Raw genomic sequence first — 27,366 nt, 5'->3', positions numbered from 1 at the left:
CGCTTTATACATGAAAATAAATAAAATAAATAAACACGTTCGCTTTCAAATCTGATGCCGCAGACGCACGAGGTACTGTTGTAGGTCACCCCTCCTGGGAGCACGGTAGCTCCCAGGACTTGTGTAATGGTCACATGGTGGAAGCCATGTGACCGAGCTAATAAAAGGGGCGAGCCGCTTCCCTCGCCAGTCGACCAAGAACTGACTCTGGTGTGTTTTGTTTGCAGCACCATGCTGGTGCCACACCGCCTGCAGATGGCCTATTGGAGAGGCCCTAGCGCAGACTAGGGGGCGCCATGATTGGGAGGCCGCACTTCCTGTCTGCACTTGCAGAGCTGCTGCTCGATGTAGCCATTGCCGCGCACGCAATCAATGGCAGCAGAGACTAATGCCCGATTTAGAAATAGAGCTGCTTCATACCAGCAAAAAAAGCAGCCTAGCGAAATCAGAGGTCTCTCAGGCGCTTGCCACCTTCTCTCTGTCACACAAAGAGCTTTGAGTCCCCAGTCTCTGGCATCCACGGGGGCAGACATATCGGTACCTTTGTGCAATCCCCTCAGGGTCGGGCTAGGGCATTAAGTGGCACGGGCCCCAAAGAAAAAAAAATGTCTGTTCTCTTTGTGCCTTCTGTATATTTTCCTCTAATGATTTTTGTAATGAAAGATATTTTTGCGCTGGGTAATTCATTCTACTGAGTGCAAACACCCACCATTGATGCACCCACCCCTCCTCACCCACATCGCAATGATCACACACCCCTGTGGTGAAATGGGTGTTGTGAGCTTTTGGTAAAGGCAGGCGGGGTTGGATGCATCACCCCATCACTCCGGCTTTGTGGGTTTACAGAGAATTTCACAGACAGCATAGTTGCCACCATGGCCCATTCCAATCTGTCCGTGCTTATCCAGTCCTCGTTTTTTTCTTTGCATTCTTGAACTTGTAGTTCCACTGTTCTCATTATAAAGTTCAGACTACAAGTCCCAGAATGCAAAGAAAAAGCCAGGCTTGGATAAGCACCTACATATTGGAATGGGTCATGCTGGGAACTATGAAACAGCATTCCAAATCACAGTCTAGGTTTATATATTTAGGTGAACCATTGCCTTCTTTTGAAATACCAGGTTATACTAGACACCCAGAAGCAGTTTTTTTTTAAGAACTGGGCAGGTGATAAAGAAATTACACTGGACTTGCCTATGGCAGAGTTACGGTCAGACTTCTCAAATCCACATTTTGGCATTACAGAAGAGGCTGGAAGGTCCAGTCTAGAATAGGGCATGTGTGGGTGGTGTCGCGTGGCCTGGCATTCCGTCTGGGCTTACCTCTCTTTGCCATGTTTGCGTGCCCCATGCAAAGTTGGGAATGCCCATTGCTCAGATGCATGTTTCTATTGGGGAACATGTAGCAGCCAAATACATCTGCAAAAGAGGTGCCACATGGCATGGCATATGTTCTATTGCTCTCGCGTGGCTAAGGAGTGCCCATGGCATAATGGCCTCCTTCCAAAGTCAGTCGAAGGGGCTCACTACGCACCTGGCAATGCAGGCGCGACTTAGCAGTCAGTATTTGGCAGGTCCACACTGGGCCTCTGACCTTCGAGAGGGAATAGGGTTCTATGGGCTTACAGAAAGGGTAGGTGCAGTCAAGGAGTGCACTCATCTTCGTGGAAACGTGCATGCCCCCCCCCCCCCCGCCTCAAAGTCCATGGGGTGGGGGCAAGAGGGCGCCTTTGCACATTGGGGCCTGTGGCTGGCCCGCTCTGAGAGTGTGCCTGTGTTGAGGTGAACATGTGCACCCTTCTAGAAGGTCCCCCTGTACACCCTTCTAGAAGGTCCCCCTGTACACATCAGTATGCACATTTTGGAAAACGGTTCTCTATGCCACGCATGCGCCTTGTGCAGGCCCCTGGTGCTACTGTGCTACTAAGCTTCATAGTCCCCACGATCTTTTGACTCCCAGGGCCAGATTTCTCCCTCGATTTACGAGAGGGTCCGGCAAGGAAGCCAAGACTCAAAGGAAAAGTAGGCTGGGAGCTAAAGGGGGAATCCAAGGGCGCTGGGAATGAGGTGGAGTGGTCGAAACCCAAGGTTCGCGTTGGCCATCAGTTGAGGCAGGCTAGAAGCTTAGGGGCTAGTGGAGGCAGGCGTGACAGGGGAGGGCAGGCTCGCCCATTCCATTGCGTCGTACTTCCAATGTAACTGTCTGGTGAGCAAATGAGGCCTGTTCCCGATGAGTTGGACTCATTTGAATTGAGTAAGACTTGCTCTCAAATAGTGTGTGTAACTCTTAGTGATATTTTCGCTCAATTGGGGAGACTGGCTCCCCTTCCCAGAGCACTCTAGCAAAGACGGGAAGGGGAATTCAACTGAGAGTTCAGTAACTGTAATACAATGTTGAAAATAGGCAATGTCATCTACCTTTTTGTGAAAAACAAGGAGGTGCGGTTGGTGACACCATAATGTTAATAGATGTTTGCGGGTTGACCTAAAAAACACCACATTGATGGAGCGCAGCGCTCCGGTGAGTTACACATCCATAGTAACATCCAACTTAGGCCATAAGGGCCCCCCTCGTATAATGCGCCATTCTAGCACTTCACAATTTAATTTCCTGTCTGGCAGAAATAAAGGACACGTCGCCAAGTAGCTGAACTCATTTGGGTGGATCCAAGAGACCTGAGTTCTAATCCAGCCTCCCCCACTTGATCAAACTGTGTGATCTTGAGTATATCACGATCTCTACTGTTACAGGTGCCCCAGCTCTCAAATTTGGCAAACATGCAGCCTGTTCGTCCAACGATTCATATTAAACACTAGTTAACTCGTTAACGCGCACACACGCACCAAACTGGGTGTCTTGATCATGCCCAGGAAACCCGCCCAGCGTCCGGTCAGACAGGAATCGGAAACCGTTCCCTGCTGGAGCATGACGCGTCACAAGGTGGGCTCTTTAAAGATGACCTGTCTGTATTGCAAAAACTACACAACACTCTAACAACCAGGGACACACGCAGAGCAGTATTTTAAATATTCCCTACCTTGTTTGTTTGTGAACGAGTCGTAAAAGATAAAATATCCGCCTTTGGCTTCTCCTGAAACAGAAACACAATTTACAAAGTTAACATCAGTGCTTTGGGATCAGAGCATGTAGATGTGAAGTGGATGGCAGAAGTCAATGCTTGTAGGCCATTGAAACAAGAAAACAAATTACCCACACAAGCGCCATCTGCATTTACTCATTCTCTTAGAATACGCAAATGTGACTCATCGAACATGTTCTGCAATGCACCCATCACTCAAAGAGTAGCAGGTGTCATCCCCCACACTTTGCAGGCGCATTGTGGTTCACAAAAAATATAATAATAGTCAGCCTTTGCTAGTTGCAAGTTCCACAAATTGTAGATCCTAACTTGCGATGAAAAGTGTGTGTCACCATATTTTGGGGGGCAAATGAGCAGGCAAATACAAAAGTAAACTGGGGGTTAAGGGACACCCGGGGCCTGATTTTCAAAGAGTTTTTCTTTTTTTTTTAACAATGTCTTTATTAGCATTTTTGCAAACATATCACAACACAATTCCCCCCAAAGCGTTTTTCAATGAATATTTGGAAAATCTGACCAGATATTACCCATCAATAGATAGATTTCTAGGCCCATGCATTATTTGGACATGTAAGCTCGAAGATGCCTCATGGTGTTCTGAATAGCCGAGTTCCATTGACACCCAAAGTGTCAGGCTATCCACTGCTTGATGGCAGGGCTACTTCAATGTACCCCTTTTGAAGAGCCATTTCATGGCCTTCTCCCTAACAATGAAGCCAGGTAAGAAGTTGTTAGGCCTAATGTGCTGCACTCTGTTGTTTATGACCTAGAGGACTTCCTACTACTGCCTTACTGTAGAACCTGCCCTGCCCAACAGATACATTGGTTTAGTTTTCCACGCAAATGGGATATGGCATTCACTCCCGAGGTGGGTCGCACACATGGCCGGTGACATCCCGCCAGCCCAAGCCTAGGTAGGCCTGAGCTAAGCGAGCGCCTCGGCGAGGGCTGTGGGCCGTTACCGGCCAGGTCTGCCGCCCAGCGTGGGGGCAAAAACCATTCGCACCCCAGGGTTTATCCGGGGTGCAAATGGTTTATTCATTTTTTCCTCTGGAGATTGACGGCGCAAGCAGCGCCAATCTCTGGAGGAAAAAAACAAAAAAAATGTGGCTGCCGGCTAAATGGACAGGCAGTGGAGTAACTTTGCTGAAAATGTTGGGGGGGCATGACATCTGAAGAAAAGGTGCCCCAGCCAAATGAATGGGGACAAAATGGTGTGCCATAAAAGTTGGGGTGTACAAACACCCCTGTCCCATCCTAAAATTACGCCGATGGGGCTAAGGGACTATGTCCCTTTTTCATTTCTATGGTGGCAGTTGGGAGCGGGAGGAGAACCGGGATGGGAGCAGAAAGCTCTGGTCTCGCAGGTAAGTGGGGAGGGAGGTAGAGGGTGGAGAAGAGATTCGGATCGTTTTTGGGGGGAGGTGGAGAGGCAACATGAGAGTCTCTCTTTTGCTTCCCTGCATACATTTTTTTTTTAAAATAATGGCGCCACCCGGGATCAGGCCTCGGGTTGCTGGAAACAGCGGGCAAAGGATGTGTATTCTCTCCCGCTGTTTCCAGCCCCCTGATTGGCTCCCCGGGTGCGGATAAAGAATAAAACTAAAGGCAATCTCTTCCCAGTAGCTTTACAGTTTTACACTGCTAAGCTACCATGCTGGGGAACCTAGAAAAGGACCCGGGAAGTAGCCTGGGGATGGGGAGGGAATGCAGAAGTTGCTACTTGCTTTCTCTGTCTCTACACTGGCATTCAGACCAGGGCTAGCATTGGCGAGACAATCACTTCGTTTTAACTGTCAAAATGCACCACAAGCCGCACTCTGTGCAGAAGTATTCTGGGTGAGAATAGAGTTGCTATGCTGGAAGTTACTCTTCACAAGTGTGTCCCAGATAGGGCTAGAATTGGTCTTCTCAAAGGAGCTGGGCCCCCAACCTTTGCTCATATTTTTGAGAAAATATACATCTAAGGGCTAATGAGGTATCTAATCTGTGTTTTAAACTAATAATTTCTTAGGGTCCTCTGCTCTAGAAATGTGGGATTTTATAATACACCCAATCAAGCACCCAGGATGACTGGTGACTCTGGGCCATGTTCCATGGCAAATTGTCCCTCCTGCATAAAAGCCATCTGGTGACCAGAGGACATTTCTGAGCTGTGCCAGTCCTTGGTGAACGCGCTCAAGCAGCCCAAACACCTGCCAAGAACCCTTCAGCCTCCTCACATGAGGGTGAGTGATTCCAGAGGAGGCCAAAGCCCAGGTCCATGTCCATCCCTAGGTGAGCACTCTCAAGCAGCCCAAACACCTGCCAAGAACCCTTCAGCCTCCTCACATGAGGGTGAGTGATTCCAGAGGAGGCCAAAGCCCAGGCCCATGTCCATCCCTAGGTGAGCGCGCTCAAGCAGCCCAAACACCTGCCAAGAACCCTTCAGCCCCCTCCCCTGAGGGTGAGTGATGCCAGAGGAGGCCAAAGCCCAGGCCCATGTCCATCTCTAGGTGAGCGCGCTCAAGCAGCCCAAACACCTGCCAAGAACCCTTCAGCCTCCTCCCCTGAGGGTGAGTGATGCCAGAGGAGGCCAAAGCCCAGGCCCATGTCCATCCCTAGGTGAGCGCGCTCAAGCAGCCCAAACACCTGCCAAGAACCCTTCAGCCTCCTCCCCTGAGGGTGAGTGATGCCAGAGGAGGCCAAAGCCCAGGCCCATGTCCATCCCTAGGTGAGCGCGCTCAAGCAGCCCAAACACCTGCCAAGAGCCCTTCAGCCTCCTCCCCTGAGGGTGAGTGATTCCAGAGGAGGCCAAAGCCCAGACCCATGTCCATCCCTAGGTGAGCGCGCTCAAACAGCCCAAACACCTGCCAAGAACCCTTCAGCCTCCTCCCCTGAGGGTGAGTGATGCCAGAGGAGGCCAAAGCCCAGGCCCATGTCCATCCCTAGGTGAGCCCGCTCAAGCTGCCCAAACACCTGCCAAGAACCCTTCAGCCTCCTCCCCTGAGGGTGAGTGATGCCAGAGGAGGCCAAAGCCCAGGCCCATGTCCATCCCTAGGTGAGCGCGCTCAAGCAGCCCAAACACCTGCCAAGAACCCTTCAGCCTCCTCACATGAGGGTGAGTGATGCCAGAGGAGGCCAAAGCCCAGGCCCATGTCCATCCCTAGGTGAACGCGCTCAAGCAGCCCAAACACCTGCCAAGAACCCTTCAGCCTCCTCCCCTGAGGGTGAGTGATGCCAGAGGAGGCCAAAGCCCAGGCCCATGTCTATCCCTAGGTGAGCGCGCTCAAGCAGCCCAAACACCTGCCAAGAACCCTTCAGCCTCCTCACATGAGGGTGAGTGATTCCAGAGGAGGCCAAAGCCCAGGCCCATGTCCATCCCTAGGTGAGCGCGCTCAAGCAGCCCAAACACCTGCCAAGAACCCTTCAGCCTCCTCACATGAGGGTGAGTGATTCCAGAGGAGGCCAAAGCCCAGGCCCATGTCCATCCCTAGGTGAGCGCGCTCAAGCAGCCCAAACACCTGCCAAGAACTCTTCAGCCTCCTCACATGAGTGTGAGTGATTCCAGAGGAGGCCAAAGCCCAGGCCCATGTCCATCCCTAGGTGAGCGTGCTCAAGCAGCCCGAACACCTGCCAAGAGCCCTTCAGCCTCCTCCCCTGAGGGTGAGTGATGCCAGAGGAGGCCAAAGCCCAGGCCCATGTCCATCCCTAGGTGAGCATGCTCAAGCAGCCCAAACACCTGCCAAGAACCCTTCAGCCTCCTCACATGAGGGTGAGTGATTCCAGAGGAGGCCAAAGCCCAGGCCCATATCCATCCCTAGGTGAGCGCGCTCAAGCAGCCCAAACACCTGCCAAGAACCCTTCAGCCTCCTCCCCTGAGGGTGAGTGATGCCAGAGGAGGCCAAAGCCCAGGCCCATGTCCATCCCTAGGTGAGCGCGCTCAAGCAGCCCAAACACCTGCCAAGAACTCTTCAGCCTCCTCACATGAGGGTGAGTGATTCCAGAGGAGGCCAAAGCCCAGGCCCATGTCCATCCCTAGGTGAGCGCACTCAAGCAGCCCAAACACCTGCCAAGAACCCTTCAGCCTCCTCACATGAGGGTGAGTGATGCCAGAGGAGGCCAAAGCCCAGGCCCATGTCCATCCCTAGGTGAGCGCGCTCAAGCAGCCCAAACACCTGCCAAGAACCCTTCAGCCTCCTCACATGAGGGTGAGTGATGCCAGAGGAGGCCAAAGCCCAGGCCCATGTCCATCCCTAGGTGAGCGTGCTCAAGTAGCCCAAACACCTGCCAAGAACCCTTCAGCCTCCTCACATGAGGGTGAGTGATGCCAGAGGAGCTGAGGAGGCCTAAGTCCAGGCCCAACAGCCTGCACCAGCCTTTCTCTACCCCCCATACTTGTTCTTTCTTTCCAGCACGTCTTCTTCATTATTTCTTTTTCTTTTCTTTTACTTGTGGTTGCTTGTTTCTTTCTCTCCTTCTTGATTTTGTTCATTTTTCCATCGCCCCTTGCTTTCTTCCTTCTCTGCAATGCAGAGATCTATTCTGGGTATTGCTGCAGCCCCCCTGGCTTTTCCGGCCTAAGCACATTTCCGAGTCCGCCTGGCTAGAGAACCGACCCTCATTCCAAAATGCCCGCCCCCGTGGCTAGAAAGAAAATAGCGCGGGCGGGAATGTAAAGCATGACATTCTTACCGGTTTCTTGTGGCCAACTGAGGCGGCCGCGGCAGCTGCTTTGGACAAATAGAGCGCCGACCGCTCCTTCACAGATGGGGTGGCAGCACTCTGCCCTGGCAAGGGTGCGCGCCTCGCGCCGCCGCCGTCCAGCGGATCCAAAGGTGGCAATACCTTCCTACCTGAAAGAAACAGAGAAGAACACACCGGTGTGAGTGTCTGGCCGCATATTAGCACACGAGCTCGAGAGTACAAGACGGGGCACTGTCTGAATGTTAAAAACAGTTGCAATTTTTCACACACGCAAGTATATGCCGAGAATATGGGAACTCGTTGTTAGTTTACTCACAGAAGGAGCTTTCTCTCATCCATGCAAGCATAAGAATAGCTGCTAGGTGGGCAATACTGGTTGGCGATCAGTTAGTGAGTGCATGCTAACTCCACACTCACTGCCACTTCTTTCTCGAGGTCAGTGATACAAATATGGTTAGGACGTATACATTACAACCTTTAAGTGACTATAGTACATTTTCTGGTTATATATCCAGGACCTGGCATGCAATACAACATTGCTATTCACATTTTGTATACGTCAGCGCCAAAGGAAGAAATGACATTGTTTCTTGTGGGGAAAATAATAAAAAATAAAAATGTATACGTCAACCACCCCACCCCACCCCCTTCCCCCACCCCAGAAGAAAAATATTGTTTCCGTGCCCTCCTATAACTGGTTATATTTTCTATCAAACACAGTTACTGTAATCCATTTTTTAAAGAGCTTTGCACCCCGCCCCACTGTACATCCTTGCCCCCCCCACCTCACTAGGGGGCCAGCCCCACAGTCTGAAGACCACTGTACTATAAGAAGCTTGCAGTATTTTCAGGGGCACTTCAATATAGAGCACACGTCGAGGACACATGCTGCTGGACGGCGTCCACTCACTTTTTTTTCAGAGGGCGGACGCTGCTCCCCCTCCTGTGTTTCTATAAATACATTAAAAAAAACTTCTATCACTTGATAAACAGAGCCATGCCTGGGATTCGAAAACAGGTCGCCCGTTTGTGAGACGAGAAACTTAAGGCCGAGAGCACACGAATCTCACCGCATTTGAGTGATATATCTTTTGTTGACTTTCTGCTGTAAAGGAATTGTTTTCTTACACACTGTATTGCATAGAAAATGTGCAGGTTTTCTACTCGGTTAGCAATATTTTAAGAAAATCTGTTCTCTTGGCAAATGTTTATTTGTCCTTTCAGAAATTGGGAAAGACATCTTAAAGTGAAAACGTGCAAACTACTCTGAATTTCCGTACACTGCTTGTGACATCCCTTCCCTCTGTATAGGTCAGAGTACCCCACTTTTTTTCGGGACTCGAGCCCTGCATCCATGGTATTGCGTTACTTCTGTCTCTGACCTCTATCTGCTGAAGGGTTCATGCCGTGGAAAGCTACGCTTACACTTAGAACCAATCTATATCCACAAGTGTTCCAGTCTCTGCTTCTGCTGCTCGGGAGCGAGTGACCATTGGATGTCTGGGTCTCCCTAATCTTGTAAATTCAGAACGTACTATTAGCTCTCCTAGGTGCTGAACGTTGGCCCTGTCGGTCACGGTGACATGGTTGCCAGGTCAGGCTTTGTAGGGATTGACATCTGACAAATGGTTCCAAATCATCTTACCCTCTAGTTTGACAGCCCGGTCGGCCACCTTTTCCATGATGTGTGGGCCGGTGAACCAAGGCGCATTCCAGCTATCTATCTATCTATCTATCTATCTATCTATCTATCTATCTATCTATCTATCTATCTATCTATCTATCTATCTATCTATCTATCTATCTATCTATCTATCTATCTATCTATCTATCTATCTATCCGCCCCATCCATCCATGCATATATCCATCCATACGACCATAAACCCACCCACCCACCCACCCACCCATCCATCCATCCATCCATCCATCCATCCATCCATCCATCCATCCACCCACCCACCCAAGGCCATCCATCCAGCAATCCAGCCACCCACCCACCCGTCCAATCATCCAGCCATCCATCCGCGCACCCACCCAGCCATACATACATCCATACACCCATCCATCCATGCACCCATCGGCCCACCCACCCATCCACCCACCCAGCCATCCATCCATGCATCCATCCATGCATATACCCATCCATCTGCAGTCTTTGCTGGGCTGCAACTTCCAAAAGGGACCCGGCTGGTTTCTAGGCCCGGCCCCTCCCGCCTCATCAGGTTTGTATGTGTTTGAAAAACCCTGCAGGCAGATTCCTTTTTTTAAACCCTCGTTATCCCCACAAAAAGGGACATAATATCTTTATGGGCGACACCCTTGGCTCAGGCCTTTAACATGGCCTTCAGGGCCAAAAACTCTGTGTGGGCCGCAGGCTAGGTCTATAAAACTTACATATTTCCAAAAGAGGGAGATAAGATACATATTCCTATGAGTCAGACCTGTTCAAATAGATAAAAGACACTTAGGTTGGGTAGGCGGTCTCCTAAACCGGGCTGCATTTTATGAAATAACATTTTGTCAAGCAATAACGGTTTCCTACACTCTATGGCACCACACCCGTCATTCTCTGCTTTTTTGGGGCCTCCCCCTGGAACAGCCTCCCTGCCTCTCTGAAACTTGAGGAGAACCATCTCCGGTTCCGGAAGCACCGCAAGACCTTCCTCTTTGCTTCCGCTCCTCCTCTCCGGTGCTGATTTCCTGGCTGAAAATGAAACTGCACTGGTCACCTGGCTACCCTCTGATCTCGGGCCCAGGTCCCGCCCTGCCAGTTGCACACCGGCACTGCTCCCCTGGCAGCCCTTGCACTTGGGGTCTGTTTCTGTATCCCTACAGTCCCCCTACCAGCACTTGGACACTTGATGGCTGCACTTATCCTTGCACTTGCCACCTGCGGCCCGCATTTTTTAAAAATTAATTTTATTGTTTTTACTGTTTGATCCCATGTACTGCACTTTTCCCCTACCCCTCCCTGCACTTGCATAATCTCAATGACACCTGGCCTAGTAAGATCGTTGTCTCTGTCTTCCCTTTGTTCCCCCTCCCTTGCCCGTTGCGCCTTGAAACACTTGTGAATAGGCGCGTTACAGATCCCAAAACAGCCACTGGTGGAGTACCCCTATTGATGGGTAATACAAAGTGCCACATTCGTGTCTTTGGACTCACAACCCAATAGATGTTACCGCAGCCCATTAACCCCTTCCGGACAGACAGTCTCTGGGAATACTGTCACTCCAGTCCATTCCTTGTTAATTATTTTGTTGAAATGAAGATGCATGTATGGAGCCGTGCATTGGACAGCACCTGTAATTAGGAAAAAAGTGGACTTTCTTTATGACTTCAAAGTTATATATTGCACCCTGAGCCCATCCTCACATGCCAGTTGCTGGCCACCCCCCATGGGCCTAAGCATGCTCTGACACAACTGTTTTCAATCTATCACTGTGGAAGTTTCCTCGGGGTTTTACTATGTGGTTCTAAATGCCCTCAAATGTCATAGGTGTCATACAATATTATTCTGTACAACATTTGTTTTTTCTTGCAGTGTGTCAGGCACTCTTTTATGAAACCCCACCACTTTCTGGGGGCAATCGAGACACTCCTACATTGCTCCATGAGTGGTTGGGCTAGCTCAGCCATGCCAGTGCTGCCCCAGTTAAATAAATAGGCAAGCAAGGCACCTGTAAAAGGGATCTACATTGCCGCCACAACTGCTGCATGCCACGTCGCATGGCTCCCTCAATTGCTGCATGTTACTCACATTGCTCCTAGACTTGGCCTAGTCCATGCCCCACTGACCTCAAGACTTCCCCGTGCCATGTTACATTACCCCCTGAATTGCCACATGTCGCTCACATTGCCACCTGAAAACCATATACCACGTCATATTACTCCTATGACTGGTCACGCCAATTCACACGTCCCTCCATATTTCCACCAGAACTCAAGCACACATTCATTCATGCTATTTGGTTGGGGTACTTGATAGACACCCCCAACCACTTACCATATGCTCCCTTGCCACACATGTACCTGAGTTTAAGCACACTTTTTTTTAATGACCGGCAGACTGAACCCTCCCATATGTGTGGCCGTTCTTTGGCTCGAGTCCTGGCGAACGGTCACTGGTAGCAGAGAGAGAGGAGTCCTGCCCCTGCCTGTGCCACAGAAGGGACGCCCTCTCACAGCCCCAGGCATGACCACTCAGTTCTGTGCATGCACAGGGCGGTGAGAGATCGGCCCCTCAAGACCTCTTATGAAGCATCCTGCACATTGCCACCCTATGCCTGCATGTTGGAGCCTGCAAGAACCGTGGTGTGGCTGGACACGCTTTGCACTTCATGGGAATTACCAACTGTGGGCTCCCACCAGCAGAGCAGTTGGTAAATATTAATACACTACTAACAACTAGAAACTAACCCGAGTGGAGGGCCATTTCCTATAACGTTTCAAGGAAGGAAATTATAAAAATGTGCACAGCATGTACTTAGATATTTTCGACAGGGTAAAATATGAATAGGCATATCTGCAAGCATGTTCTCGAAATCTTTCAGTGGTCTAGCGGTTAAGTGGTTTGTCGTTGGTTCTGACAACCTCAGTTCGAGTCCCGGTTTTTCTGACAACCTCACTTCGAGTCCCAGTTTTGGTAGCAAAAGCAGATAAATTACATGGGAACGTACACATATACTTTCCGCGAAACATTTTTTACGTGATCGCGGACCCAGGAAAATCCGTCCCAATGGCCAGCCAGCACACAAACACGGGTCGAGTGTATGCACACTACATTATTAACAGGCAGAGACTGGTTGGCTGTGCAGACCCTCGCAGAAGAGTGCACCACCAGCCAATCACCTGCGCTGAGGTGCGAACGCAATCACGGTATAGCTGCAATGCAAAACAGGCACACACAAATATACCTTAGGTCGAAAATGAATGCGCCTTGAGATCATACCAATGGTACATAAGGCGCTATATAAATGCAAAGTAACATTACATAACTGAATTGCAAACCTGAGATATAAAATCCTTCATAAAATATCATGCCAATGATACAAAGTGACCTAAATAATGAACATACCTTAAGATAATAATAACCTCTCACAAAATCCTATACATTGAGCATCATTTTCACTCTGATATTTTTAAAAACCCCTATGTTTAAAATACCACCTAATTATGAGTTGGGATTGCATGGGAGCTGTTACGACATGAGGTGCATATAGATGGGGTAAGCAAAAAGTATTTACTCCATGCAAAACTTGCTGTGCACCCCACAGGCATAAAGAGGCCCAACTTTCGCGTCTAGGGAGGATAGCTCAGGAGCAACGAGCTCGCCTTGGAAGCAAGACGACACCCGGGTCCGCATTTAGAGACCTCGGAGTATTAAGCACATTATAAATAACCTATCATATCATACATGCAAAACCACTGCCCAAATAACTCACTTGAAATACCAAAGCACTCAGGAAATAGCATGTATGAAACCACACAAGAAAGAATCCCACTGACATAGAAGCCGCTCATAAATAATCATACCTGAGCTACCCAAGCACTGACCCAATAGCATACCTGCGGTGCACAGGGCGAAAATAGCGGCGCAGGCTGGCACTTCGTTCCTGGGCTATGATCGGCATGTTGTCGGCCACCATATCACATGACAGAATGATCCCCAACTAGGCCCAGTAAAGGCCTAATTATAGACACTGAAATGTCTCAAATCCAGGAGCAACAACGAGAATGAGTTATTCTCGGAGACTGATAACCTGACCTATTAGCAAGGGACTGATGTCACAGAACGGATTGTTTTCGGTCTCAGAAGTCTGTTCCCCTGAATACATCTAGCACTGTGCAGGGAAAGGACATTTTGCTCCAATTATTTGTATTTTCTCATTTATTTAAGTAAGGGAGTCATTTCAATCGGGAATGACTTACAAAGTAGGCAATAACAGATATGAGAGGCAGTCCTAGGATAAGGTTCCATTACAGAAGAGCCTTGTTCGATTGAATGGTTTATACCGAGTGGTGAAGGATTAAGAATAGGAGCCTAAATGACAGGGACTGGAGGACAGCATGCGACTTTTAACATTGAGAGCCTGCAGCCAGTATTTACATATTTACAAATTACATAGGGCCTCATTACACAGTAGGCGGTAAGGGTTTACCGGTACCGGTATTTTACCGGTACCGGTAAACCCTTACCGCCTTACTACGAGGTCCCTTTGCGGGTTGGGGAATTTAACGCCTGCTTTTTGTAGGCGGTAAAAACCAACCCGCAGAGGGACCAGGGAGCTAACTACGGTACCGCAATTTGCGGTACCGTAATTAGCGCCTTCCCCATTCCCATAGAGCCCTATGGGGCAAAAATGGGAATGGGGAAAGGCAATGGTGGAAGGGGGAATTACCGCCCCACCAACCTTGGAATAGGGCGGTAACTCCCCTTTCCACCAAGGCAGTGCCGGTATTTTACCGCCATGAACCATGGCGCTAATAGTGCCATGGTTCACCGCCATCCGTGTAATGGGGCCCATAGAGTAGTCCTGAGGGCAGAATCCACGAGAGGTGGGTTGGGCAATTAGTTTGTATAGGAGGCTGGGGATTTGAGGGGCTTCTTCCACTGCTTGCAGGTGGAGTTTGAGTCTTGCTTTGAGGAGTTCCATTGAACAGATGGCTTTCATGATTGGATGGAGAGAATGCCCCCGTAGTGGTCTAAGTAGGGAAAAGGAGCAAATGCAGGGCGAGGCATGGGGGATGCGGGACTGATAGGTTGTTAAAAGACGAGGAGCAGAGAGTTTGACAAAGACAGTACAGAAAGATGCATTCATCGAGGAAGTGGGCAGCAAGGTATTTAAAGAGAGAGCAATTTTGCATGGATAGCCACCCAGAGTGGTGATGGTAGGTAGACGTGGGGAGGATATGAGTAGGTTGAAAAGGTTGCAAGTTGCAAAGTTGTGGACTTTTCTGTGGGGAGCAAAAGATTCGAGGGGCAGCTCAAGAAGCCGGCCTGCACAGTTGTCCAGTTTGCTGAGTCCTGGAGAACAGATAATGCGTTTAGTTGAGAGATGCGTGAGGTGTGGATGGATTTTTCTAATGTTTAGGAGATTAAATCTGGCTCCGGTGCCAGAGAGCTTGAAAAACCAGTAGAGTTTCCAGTCATGTTAAAGAGTGTCCTTAGGTTGCGTGCTTTGAGTGAGGAGTTGAGGAGGCGAAGAAGGGAAACAGATGGGCCATTGGGGGCTGGAATTTTAGGCAGAGAGAGAGATGGCTTCTGTTGTCTTTGAATGGTTTAGCATGAGGCTGTGTGGAGCCATCTAGTGGTGGATGGCGGTTCGGCAGCAGCGCATGCGTTCATAGATTGCAGCGGTGAAGGAGTGGAAGGAGAAGAATATCTGAGTAGTGTCAGCAAATAGATGGTAGTTGAAGCCAAAGGGGGACATGTGTTTTCAGAGGGGAGAGGTGGGTAGGGTGAAGAGAAGTGAACCTAGGACTGATCCTTGAGGAACACCCATGGGAAAGAGTGTTGGAGAGGAGGTGCTGAAGTGCCATGAGATGGAGAAGGCGTGGTCAGAGAGGTAGGAGGACACCCAGTTAAATATGGTGTCCTTGAAGCGAAGGGAGGAATGAGTTTGAAGGAGGGAGGGATGAACCACAGAGTTAAAGGCAGCTGAAAGGTCTAGAAGGATGTGAACGGAGTAGAGGCGAGAGTGGTGGGTTGTGGTTAAAGAGCTGGTGACATGGATGAGCGCAGTCTCTGTGGAGTCTTTGGACCGGAAGCCAGATTGGTTGGGGTCAGCAAGTGAGTGCACCTCGAGATAGTTGACTATACAATTGAAGATAACCCTCTTGAGCATTTTAGAGGGACAGTTAAGGGGAAAGACAGGTCTGTAGAATGAGGGGGTGCAGGGGTAAACAGTTGGTTTCTTTAGGAGGCTGGGAAGATACGACTTGAAAGAGAGGTTTAAACAGACGAAGATGTAAGTGGAGGTGACGGGTGCAAGCTCTTTAAAAATGTGTCGGTCAAATATATCAATTGGAGCGCAGGATGGGTTGGCAGAGCAAATTGTGGGTAGATGTTTAGTGGGGGAGGTGCCGGAGAAACGAGATAGTTTGGAGAGTGTGAGGAAGATGGTAGGAAGGGAGGATATGATATGATACGATGAGGGAGAGGGTGGCAGCAGGTGTTCAACTTTTTGGTGATTTTAGTCCTTGTGGAGTGGGAAATTGTTCTTTGCGCCAATATCGAAAGCAGCCACATGTTGTTGTACACAAGAGCTGAATGCCAGAGGAGATCCATGGGTGAGGATGTCTGGTGGCAGGAGGTGCATGAGTGGGCAAGGTAGTGATACATGAAAGGGTAGACCGTGCAGAGATGAATTTGGCAAAGGCAATTTCAATGGAGTGAGCAAGGGCAGGAAAGAAACCTCTGAGTGAGTGGTTCACTTGGTCACAGTCAGGGACCATGGACTCAGACTAGAATTCACATTTGGTGACAGATGTGGGAGATAGGGTGAGAAACAGAGATGGTGAAAGGAATGAGAGAGTGGTTAGAGGGGAGGGTCAATACAACTGAGGGAGCAGAGGAGACCAGGGTGGAAGGTAGGAATAGGAGGTCCAGTTGCCTTGGGTGTGGGTTGGAAGATCTTGTAGTATGACTTGTGAGTTGTTAGAGGGAATGGAGCCAAGTTGGAGTTATTGGGTTTTAGTCATATTGGAGTGGTTGAGGTCACCCATTATTTTTGGTAACGTATGTCATTTGATATTTGTTTAGCGCCTACTGCCACTGGTATGGCCTTGAAGCACTGTGGTGGGTGGATGCGCTTTGGACGACAGAGACATCCACTGGGAGTGTTTAGGTTAAGAGGTCATGCTCAGAGAAGAAGAGGCTGAGGGTGAATGTTGGGTGGTCGATGAGGAAGATAGGAAAAGAGGGGCGAGAGAAAGGAATTTTACTGATTTATGCCCAAAGGAGGAGGGAGGGAAAACAGAGTGAAGAAGGGGTGCTGATGGTGTGGCCTTGCTGATTATGAGAGAAACATTGCTGCCTTCTTTGGAGATACAAGGGGACTGAGAGACAGAGGCAAAGTCGGCGTGAAAGGCTGCCAGGTTGGCAGTATCATGGGCAGGAATCCAGGCTCCGGTGATAGCCATCATCCCAGAGTTTGGAGTGATGGGGATTGAAATGATTTGTGAGAAAGGTGGCTTATTGCGGGGGTATTATACATCTCAGAGACCCTGGGTAAGGTCAATAGGGGCAGCAGTGATAGCAGCAGGAGGTCTAGTAGATGAAGGTAGGCAGGTAGGGGACATGAGGTTGAAGTGGGTGGGATGGGAGAGAGGGAAGCAGCCGGGGTGGATTTTGGGAGAGTGAAGAATGGAGATGGTGATGTCGGTGAAGAGGAGCAGGGGCAGTGGAGGGAAGTGGGTGAGTGGGTGAAGGCCATTGGAGACAAAGAAAGGGAAAGAACAGTGAGGAGAAAAGCAGGATTGGCTGAAACACAGTGGATGTGATGGGGAAGGTGTAGAGTGGACAAATGGTCGTGGGCAAACAATGTATGCAATTTACAAAGTGCTGTTGGCAGAAGCATTGGTAGACATTTCTAACAGTGACTGTACAGATTTAGGAAATGGGACTCTGATGCAAGTTCTGAATACATGGGAAAATCGGTGTAGGGGGGTAATTGGGTAAAATGGGTGAGCCTAGGTCCTACCAGGCTCTTGCAGGACTGGCACTTGTCTGTGCATCCCTTTGCTGTGGACGCCAGGTGGTGGGGCGCCTATGGACATGGAATTAAATGGATGGTACATGGGCTGAAAGGGCACATGGGGGAGCTGCCTAATTGCAAAAGGCCACTGAGGTTGGACAAAGGCAGGCAACATGGCAGTCCAAATGGAGGGATCTACTTCATCTGAGCTCCATCTCCACCTGGGAGAGAGAAGGTGACACTGGTGCTGACTACGGGCTTCTGGTATGCACTTAGAAGCTCACTACTTCACAGTGAAATGCTGGTAAAAAATAAATATGCAGGGTTGCAATCACATGGGCTGAAAGGGCCAATGAGGGAGCTGCCTAATTCTAAAATGACTGTTTAAACTGGAGAAAGGACGGTAAGAATTGTGGGCCAAAAGCAAGCATCTTAGTCAGATGAGCTCCATCCCTCCACCAGGCAGAGGGCAGGTGTTGTTGATGATGTTGTGTTGTGTTATCTGGCACTGTTTTGTGATATAGCCATCAATATTGGGCTAAAATCCACTGGGGCAACCAAGCGCTTTCATCTCTCAAGGTGGACCTGTGACTTTGAGCTGTTTTCCATCACAATGATAGCACTGGCGTGGCCATGATTGCTATTCTGTTGCTAGGTACTGCTACGTGGGTCATGGCTACGGCTTCGTGGGTCATGGCTACGGCTTCTTGTTTGTCGCCTGATGGCCTTCCTTTCCAGACCTGGGTGAGAATGTACATTGTGGTGTATTCCTCTGCGTCGGAAAGTCTGGCCATCTGTTTTGGTGGGTGGGCTGGGAATTCTGCCCCTTTTCATAGAGACACATCTAAGCACCCAGGCAGCTTTACCTCTGATGTGCCCGGTTATTTCTCGCTCCATATATTAATGTTTGGCGGGTGCCAGGGCATTAATGTGTGGACTTCATGGATATCGCAGAGCTCTTTCGGATGTCCTAGTCCGATGGCTGGGTCAAGGAACAGAAAGATTGTTCCATTCCTCAGAAGCATCTATGTTGGGCTCAGTATTGTCCCGATGGTCAGGGAGTGCCTAAGACCAGCTCTGGCTGCCATAATGCCCTAAGGTCTTCTCTGTTGCTGAAGAAGGGCCGTGGCCCGAAACACGTTGAGTTGTTATACTTCATCCTTTGTTCTTGCAACTTAAAGCATTATTGTCCTTTCTTGCTTTGAATACACACTATGATTTTGTGCATGTTTTTTTGGTATCACTACATATTATCCCCATCAAAAATATCGCCATATATATGGTCATCAGGAATGGCCATATTGGCGATATTTTTGGGGGGGGGAAATTATGGGGGGTTTTGGGAGCGGGGATGCGGGGGTGTCCCCCGCTCCTTTAAAAATAATGCAGGGTTTGCAGAGGTGTCCCCCGCAGGTTCCATGCCTTAATATCACCACAACAATATGGCGATATTTTTGTATGGCGGTATTTTTGTGGGAATATTAACACATGGAATGTTTTTTTCTGGACTAGTGTTTTTTATTTTACTAGTGGTCTTATGACTTGTCATTTTTTTATCATCTTTAAACAACTGCATTTACGTGCAGGGGGCGCAAGTCTCTTAGACTTTAAGACACTTTCTTCCTTACATGCCTTAATGTGCCATGATATAATGTAATGGGCACTGAAGTTGTGCCTGTTTCCATTGCAGTAGTGCCCCTGGGCTTAGGCTTGTCTAGGTGTTTTTTGTGTATTGTGCCCACACCAGGGTTTCCAGGTCTTGGTATGAAGAGTGAAGATGAAGAGGTGCGTTAAGGGGGAGTTGGAGTAAGTGGGGGCAGCATGCACAGCGTGAAGGTGGTAGCTAAGGAAAGACAGTGAGGTGGGAGCAGCATGCACAGCGTGAAGGTGGTAGCTAAGGAAAGGCAGTGAGGTGGGGGCAGCATGCACAGCGTGAAGGTGGTAGCTAAGGAAAGGCAGTGAGGTGGGAGCAGCATGCACAGCGTGAAGGTGGTAGCTAAGGAAAGGCAGTGAGGTGGGAGCAGCATGCACAGCGTGAAGGTGGTAGCTAAGGAAAGGCAGTGAGGTGGGAGCAGCATGCACAGCGTGAAGGTGGTAGCTAAGGAAAGGCAGTGAGGTGGGAGCAGCATGCACAGCGTGAAGGTGGTAGCTAAGGAAAGGCAGTGAGGTGGGGGCAGCATGCACAGCGTGAAGGTGGTAGCTAAGGAAAGGCAGTGAGGTGGGAGCAGCATGCACAGCGTGAAGGTGGTAGCTAATGAAAGGCAGTGAGGTGGGAGCAGCATGCACAGCGTGAAGGTGGTAGCTAATGAAAGGCAGTGAGGTGGGAGCAGCATGCACAGCGTGAAGGTGGTAGCTAAGGAAAGGCAGTGAGGTGGGAGCAGCATGCACAGCGTGAAGGTGGTAGCTAAGGAAAGGCAGTGAGGTGGGCTGGGCCTGTGTTTGTTTTATGTTGGTTGTGTTCTCTAGTTCGTGCGAGCTGGAGTGCAGAAAATGAGCAGTATAGGGGTGATATTCGGATGTCTTTAGTGCAGGCTTGTCCAACTCCAGGCCTCTAGAGCCGGAAACATGTTGGATTTTCAGGATATCCCTCATTAATATTGATGAGATAAATGTGCATACCATGACTCTAAATATATGCACATTTTATCTCATGAATATTCATGAGGGGTATCCTGAAAACCCATCAGGATTCCGGCCCTCGAGGCCTGAGCTGGACAAGCCTGCTTTAGTGTATTCTAGCAGGCAGGTCGTATACTACCGATTTGGTAGTATACGACCTACAATCACACTCAGAGAGAGTGTGGTTTGTTCTGTGGTTGTAGTTTGGGACCTGGTTCAATTGGATGATCATAAGGTTCCAAACTCAACCCAACAGGGAGTGACATTGGGGTTCCCTAGAAATGTGATGTCTGTGCCTCTTGCTCTGAAGTGACTGTGTGAGAAAGAAGAATACGAGGGGCACGGTTAGGGGACGATGGAAAAGCAACCGATCCAACCGGAGTGCCGCACTTACATGCCAGATGTCTTATGTTGGCCAAACTGTTTATATTTTAGGAGGTTACGGGGGTGTTTGTCTCCCCAACTTTCATGGCACACCATTTTGTCCCCATTCATTTGGCTGGGGCACCTTTTTTTCAGATGTCATGTTCCCCCCAACATTTTCATCAAAGTTACTCCACTGCCTAAAGTGAAAGTGGGTTTTGATTTGTAAATTGGTGGTTGAGGCCCCTGATCTGTCACTCTCTCTGTGGCACGGTTACCACATTCTATTAAAGGTGGTAGAATGGCAAGCCCTGAATTAGTCCCAAAGGCACACAGGTAGCATTGTACAGATACCCACAACTTACAGGAGAAGCAGGAGGGCTACTGCACAGCTCCTGTCAGTCATAGGGATGCTACTGCACAGTTCTTTGTGGAAGAATGTGTAATAGGGCGCTGCTACTCCACACACCTGTTTGGGCCTAATTCATGGAACCTTTAGCACAGTGCAAAGTGACGTTCCACCGGGCCTAATTCACAGAGCGGTGCAAAGTGTATTTTTGCAGTGCATAGTCACTATGCACTGCAAAATTACTCTTTGCACTGCAAACATACACTTTGCACCGCTCTGTGAATTAGGCCCGGTGGAACGTCACTTTGCGCCGCGCTAACCGTTCCATGAATTAGGCCCTTTGTGTCTTAAGACAACTGACTTTACAGAGGAGTCTACAGTTTGTACAGGTTTATTTCAGACATGTGTTATGTTTTGTTAAGCAGTATTTGTAAACTACAGTGTTCACCATTTCCATGGCTTCTTGGCACTAGCGTTGTCACGCAGGTGAGGGGCCATTTCTCCTGTAATCGGCCACCGTCTAAGAAAATACACCAACCACTAATTAGCTCCTTTGTCATCCTTACCAGCATTTTACTACAGTATCATTTCACCATGACTGGAATTGGGGGCCCGGGGGAGGCGGGGAACAGGTACCCGGATCTCGTTTCCAAGAGGGAAACACAGCACGAGGACATCTGTGGGTCTTAGAGCTGACAGTATGTCACCCATGCCCAGAATCACATTCTGGCGGCACTTTCACTCCTGGAATGCAGTCCCTCCATCCTTTGTTCGGCTTATCCGATTTCCAGCCCTGGACTTCACCCTCAAAAAGGGCAACACCTAGATACTGCTGCTGACTTAAAGCCCCTCGAGGGCCTGGACCCCTAATTCACAACCAGGTTAATAACTTCTCCTGATACCTTTTGGACTTCCAATCAACCTCACTCTATTATGCAGGGCCCTATACTGACGCATCCAAGCAGCCTAGCCTTCTATACTCAGCTTTGTGCTGCCTCACTCTTCTCTCCTCTTCACTCCCTATGTTTCTCCCGTCCCTCATTACTCAGGGCCCTATCCGGACACATCCAAGCAGCCTAGCCGTCTTTACTCAGCTTTGTGCTGCCTCACCTTCCTCTCCTCTTTGCTCCCTCTGCTTCTCGCGCCCCTTTTTATTATGCAGAGCCCTATCCTGACGCATCCAAGCAGCCTAGCCTTCTATACTCAGCTTTGTGCTGCCTCACTCTTCTCTCCTCTTCACTCCCTATGTTTCTCCTGTCCCTTATTACTCAGAGCCCTATCCGGACACATCCAAGCAGCCTAGCCTTCTATACTCAGCTTTGTGCTGCCTCACTCTTCTCTCCTCTTCACTCCCTATGTTTCTCCCGTCCCTCATTACTCAGGGCCCTATCCGGACACATCCAAGCAGCCTAGCCGTCTTTACTCAGCTTTGTGCTGCCTCACCTTCCTCTCCTCTTTGCTCCCTCTGCTTCTCGCGCCCCTTTTTATTATGCAGAGCCCTATCCTGACGCATCCAAGCAGCCTAGCCTTCTATACTCAGCTTTGTGCTGCCTCACTCTTCTCTCCTCTTCATTCCCTATGTTTCTCCTGTCCCTTATTACTCAGAGCCCTATCCGGACACATCCAAGCAGCCTAGCCTTCTATACTCAGCTTTGTGCTGCCTCACTCTTCTCTCCTCTTCATTCCCTATGTTTCTCCTGTCCCTTATTACTCAGAGCCCTATCCGGACACATCCAAGCAGCCTAGCCTTCTATACTCAGCTTTGTGCTGCCTCACTCTTCTCTCCTCTTCATTCCCTATGTTTCTCCTGTCCCTTATTACTCAGAGCCCTATCCGGACACATCCAAGCAGCCTAGCCGTCTTTACTCAGCTTTGTGCTGCCTCACTCTTCTCTCCTCTTTGCTCCCTCTGCTTCTCGCGCCCCTTTTTATTATGCAGAGCCCTATCCTGACGCATCCAAGCAACCTAGCCTTCTATACTCAGCTTTGTGCTGCCTCACTCTTCTCTCCTCTTCATTCCCTATGTTTCTCCTGTCCCTTATTACTCAGAGCCCTATCCGGACACATCCAAGCAGCCTAGCTGTCTTTACTCAGCTTTGTGCTGCCTCACTCTCCTCTCTGCTTCACTCCCTATGTTTCTCCCGTCCCTCATTACTCAGGGCCCTATCCGGACGTATCCAAGGCAGCCTAGCTGTCTTTACTCACCTTTGTGCTGCCTCGCTCTCCTCTTCGCTTCACTCCTTCTGGTTCTCTCGTCCCTTATTACTCAGGCCCCTATGCGGAAGCATCCAAGCAGCCTAGCCGTCTTTACTCAGCTTTGTGCTGCCTCACTTTCCTCTCCTCTTTGCTCCCTCTGCTTCTCGCGCCCCTTTTTATTATGTAGAGCCCTATCCTGACGCATCCAAGCAGCCTAGCCTTCTATACTCAGCTTTGTGCTGCCTCACTCTTCTCTCCTGTCCCTTATTACTCAGAGCCCTATCCGGACGCATCCAAGCAGCCTATCCGTCTTTACTCAGCTTTGTGCTGCCTCACTCTCCTCTCTGCTTCACTCCCTATATTTCGCCTGTCCCTCATTACTCAGGGCCTTATTCGGACGCATCCAAGCAGCCTAGCTGTCTTTACTCACCTTTGTGCTGCCTCACTCTCCTCTCTTCTTCAATCCTTCTGCTTCTCCCGTCCCTTATTACTCAGGCCTCTATGCGCAAGCATACAAGATGCCTAACCTTCTTTACTCAGCTTGTGCTGCTTCACTTTCCTCTCTTCTTCACTCCCTTCGTTTCTCCATACCTTCATATTACCCAGGCACCTAACCGGAAGCATCCAAGCAGTCTAGCCTTCTATACTCAGCTTTGTGCTGCCTCACTCTCCTCTCCTCTTCACTCCCTATGTTTCTCCCGTCCCTTATTACTCAGGACCCTATCCTGAAGCATATAAGCTGCCTAACCTTCTTTACTCAGATTTGTGCTGCCTCACTCTCCTCTCTGCTTCACTCCCTATGTTTCTCCCGTCCCTCATTACTCAGGGCCCTATTCGGACGCTTCCAAGCAGCCTAGCTGTCTTTACTCAGCTTTGTGCTGCCTCACTCTCCTCTTCACTCCCTATGTTTCTCCGGTCCCTTATTACTCAGGGCCCTATCCTGAAGCATACAAGCTGCCTAACCTTCTTTACTGAGCTTTGTGCTGCCTCACTTTCCTCTCTTCTTCACTCCCTTTGTTTCTCCATTACCGTCACATTACTCGGGCCCCTAACCGGAAGCATCCAAGCAACCTAACCTTCTTTACTGAGCTGTGTGCTGCCTCACTCTCCTCTCCTCTTCAGACTCTCTGTTCTCCCTCCCCTGTTTATATTACAGGAGTTTGAACCAGGGCTGCGTTAAGTGCTATATAAGCAATACGTGCATGCACAACCCGTACACAACCCACAATTCGCTTCTGGTCAAGTTCAGCTCTACGACAGGACCATATTTTAATTACTGCTCCTTTTAAAATGTTCACTTATAGAGAATTGGCCAAAAATACACAGGCATGTGCTACTCAACGTCTTCCTTATATTTTCCAGACTAGAATGCAATGTAAAACAAGTAATGATAAAGCCAAGCGTTTGGGCTTTTGTGTAGGCATGGAGTAGCCATTTTCAGGCACTGCCATAATGGTACTACTACCTGACCATGCAATGGCCAAACGGCTGGAAAATGGTGTTACTACCTGGACATATTATGGACATGTCTGGACAGTTCTTTCCTAATGCATATACAATTCCAAATCTGTTGGCTTTGCAACTCCTTGTTTTTAACAGGAATTCAGTGCAAAGCACAGATGAAAAGGCACACATATTACAAAAAATCAAGTGACTGGAGGCACACTTATTTCAACATGTGTTTTGCTGTGTGGGGTGGTTTACAGCTGCAATTAAGCCATTGCCTTTCAGAAGACACCTTACAAATCACATTGGCATCCCCTAAAAGCACAGTGATAGCTCAAAGAGATACCAGGGGTGGCATTTTGGTAGAAGGTGGGAAGGGCCATAGCCATTGGGTGGTTGGGTTAATGGACAGTTGAGAAGCCAAACAACACGGACAGGCTACGTGCCCTACTCACATCTCTTCTCTCTCATTGCTTTACCTCCCATGCGGATAGGACTGATCGTTTTCCTTTGAAACAAGTCAAACTCATGAACAAAAGGGTCTGTTGACAAAGGCCTTTCCGAAAAGTTGCAATATCCACCGAGCACCGGCCGACTGGCAGTAGACTTCCATTTGGAAGCAACATTTTCCAAATCTATGACAGGGGCTGAGCTGCTATTGATTTGTGCAACATTTGGTCCAGCTGCCATTTTTCTTTTCGTCATAAAATGCGTCGAGCACATGTTATGGTTCACACAAAATTAAAATGCAATCGCAAAGACGAGGAGGTCACTCCGTGAGGACCCAGGCTGCAGAAAGGCTCGCAAGTCGCCCCTCCTCCAGCACGTTCTTACACCTTCGGCCGCTCCCTCAGCCGGAGGGGGCCACCACTTTGGAGCTGTATTGCTCCCCTATCCCAAGCTGCCAGACCTAAAGTAACTAACGCCACTGAGTTCCTGTTGACTTGCACACTGCATCGGGATGGCCGCATCACGCCGCACTTCATCACTGCGTCGTGCTACTATCGTTCTTGTATATTTCTCCATGGCAACTGGATTGCAAACTATGCCACTTACCGAAAGAAGCAGCCTCTGTGCTGATGCTTGCCATGCTCCGGAGTACCCCCTACACCCACCCCCTCCCTGCACTCGCGAGATGTTTGGGCTCCAGATGGCACTATATAAAACATCAATAACAACTAATATTATTACTGTAGGGCTCTTGGTACAGAAAGCAAGCGTTTACAGTGATTTGGTTTGTACGTGCCATTTATATAGTGCCTTTTACCATTATTATAGTCTCAAAGCACTATTAATATAGTCTCAAAGCACTGGTAGTCGGAATGCCCTTGGTGGATCGAGGTCCAGAGTGTTGGAGATCACAGAGTAGGATTAGAATGCGTGTGTGCATTTGGCCACGGTAAGGCTGAGCGGGCTGGCCAGGCCCCGGTCGAAACACCCCACGAAGATCAGGCACGTGGATGGGCGCTGAGAGAGGTCAGACACACGGCGTGAGGGCTGGAGACTCAGCTATGTCTAGCGTGCATGAATTTGTCATAGCTCTTCACTGCATACTGATGTCAAGGTGTTGCAGCATAGCCTGTTTTAAGCAGGTGAATAAAGTGTGTGCTGCATTTTACCCTTACAAAAAATCTTGGTTAATTTCTCTTTTTTATGGCGTAATTGAGGTCTTATTTTTAATAAATGTTCTGATTTTGTTCCATCGTGGCAATGTTCGGTGATATAGGAGGAAAGTCACTCATTGATTCAAGAGTTTGAACGCAGTGCCTTAAAGGAGGCGGTTGTACTGGTTTACTTTGGGACCTGGGCTGTATTATGAACAACACATATTCTGGCTTTCCCGTCACCCGGTCTGCACTGGGATGACGTCAGCCATCATCAGTCGGCCAATAGGAAGGGATCATCAGGGCTGTAGCAAATGCTCATCAAAGTAGAGCTGTGGGTTGTTGGCTAAACCACTGGAAGCAGGAGGCCCGAGTTGTAACCCCCACTTGCCCAAATGTTTCGATAAAGGTCAAATCCCATGTTCTCCTTGCGTACCCAGTTCCAATTCCTGGCCAAAACCTGCACTCGAAGGGCCTTTTAAGCGCTATATAGAAACAGATTTAAAATGTCGTCGCCTTAGGTATGACGCATGGAGGGGGGTTTCCAATAATGCAAGTTAAAACTACATTGTACAGCAAAGACACGTAGCATTCATGTAAACGGGAGGAAGTTAAATACAGGGGGAAGAAGCAGGGAGAGGTGGAAGACACGAGTCTTGCTTTTGTGGACGGTTTGGACACTCGGCCTCTCTGGTCGCGCTGCTATATAGTCCAGCTTGCTCTACAATAACGCTTCGCTTGAAGCAGTGCCACCCACCTGCTGGCTTCCATCACCCCGGACGCGCTTTTGTAGACTGCCTCCGACCACCATCAGGGTTCTAGTGAGAGAAGCGGTGCTGCCAGCTCAGCAGCAGCCCGTCTGCCGCCGGCCGCCAAGGCCCTGTCATCTGCAATCACTCCCCAGGTCATTGTGTGTGGAGAGAGCGGACAAAGCCCCTAAGCCGGGGGGCAGCCCTTTATGTAGCTCGGTGCACCGTGGCACTGCTTGCCTTCATCTCGCCGGGTTATACTTGAACATTCACACCGCACTACTATCGAAAATGGAAGGAAGGTGATCGGGCCCTATCACAGGGAATACCCCTCCGCCATGTTGGAGCAGCCTATGGGAGTCCACCTCCTGTGGAGGCTGTGGTAAATGGTCCTGTGCTTCACTGCAGTGGTTGGCGTTTGCCCTGTTTTTAGGTGGTGTTGTTGGGAGCCGATACACTTTGGTGGGGGTCAATTAAGCCCCCTGTTCCTCCACCGCACAGGGGCAGTGCAGAGGTCAACTGCACAGGACTTGGCGACACAGTAACCTACCATAAC

At 49.4% G+C, this 27,366-nt stretch overlaps 1 protein-coding gene across 1 annotated transcript in view; it reads right to left on the bottom strand.

Moving 5' to 3' along the window:
• Nucleotides 1–27,366, bottom strand: part of LOC138569619 (xin actin-binding repeat-containing protein 1-like) — a 55,110-nt gene that overhangs the window by 16,557 nt on the left and 11,187 nt on the right. The window contains exons 2-3 of the mRNA XM_069647750.1: nucleotides 7,775–7,935; nucleotides 3,038–3,091 (exon numbers count right to left, since the gene is read on the bottom strand). The gene's annotated coding sequence lies outside the window, so the exon portion shown is untranslated. The remainder of the gene's footprint in view (nucleotides 1–3,037; nucleotides 3,092–7,774; nucleotides 7,936–27,366) is intronic.

Source organism: Ambystoma mexicanum, chromosome 2q (genome assembly GCF_040938575.1).
Source record: "Ambystoma mexicanum isolate Mex_15411 chromosome 2q, UKY_AmexF1_1, whole genome shotgun sequence".
NCBI classification, from domain to species: domain Eukaryota; kingdom Metazoa; phylum Chordata; class Amphibia; order Caudata; family Ambystomatidae; genus Ambystoma; species Ambystoma mexicanum.
The sequence above is the reverse complement of the archived record's forward strand: the minus strand, read 5'-3'. Positions and strand labels throughout refer to the sequence as shown.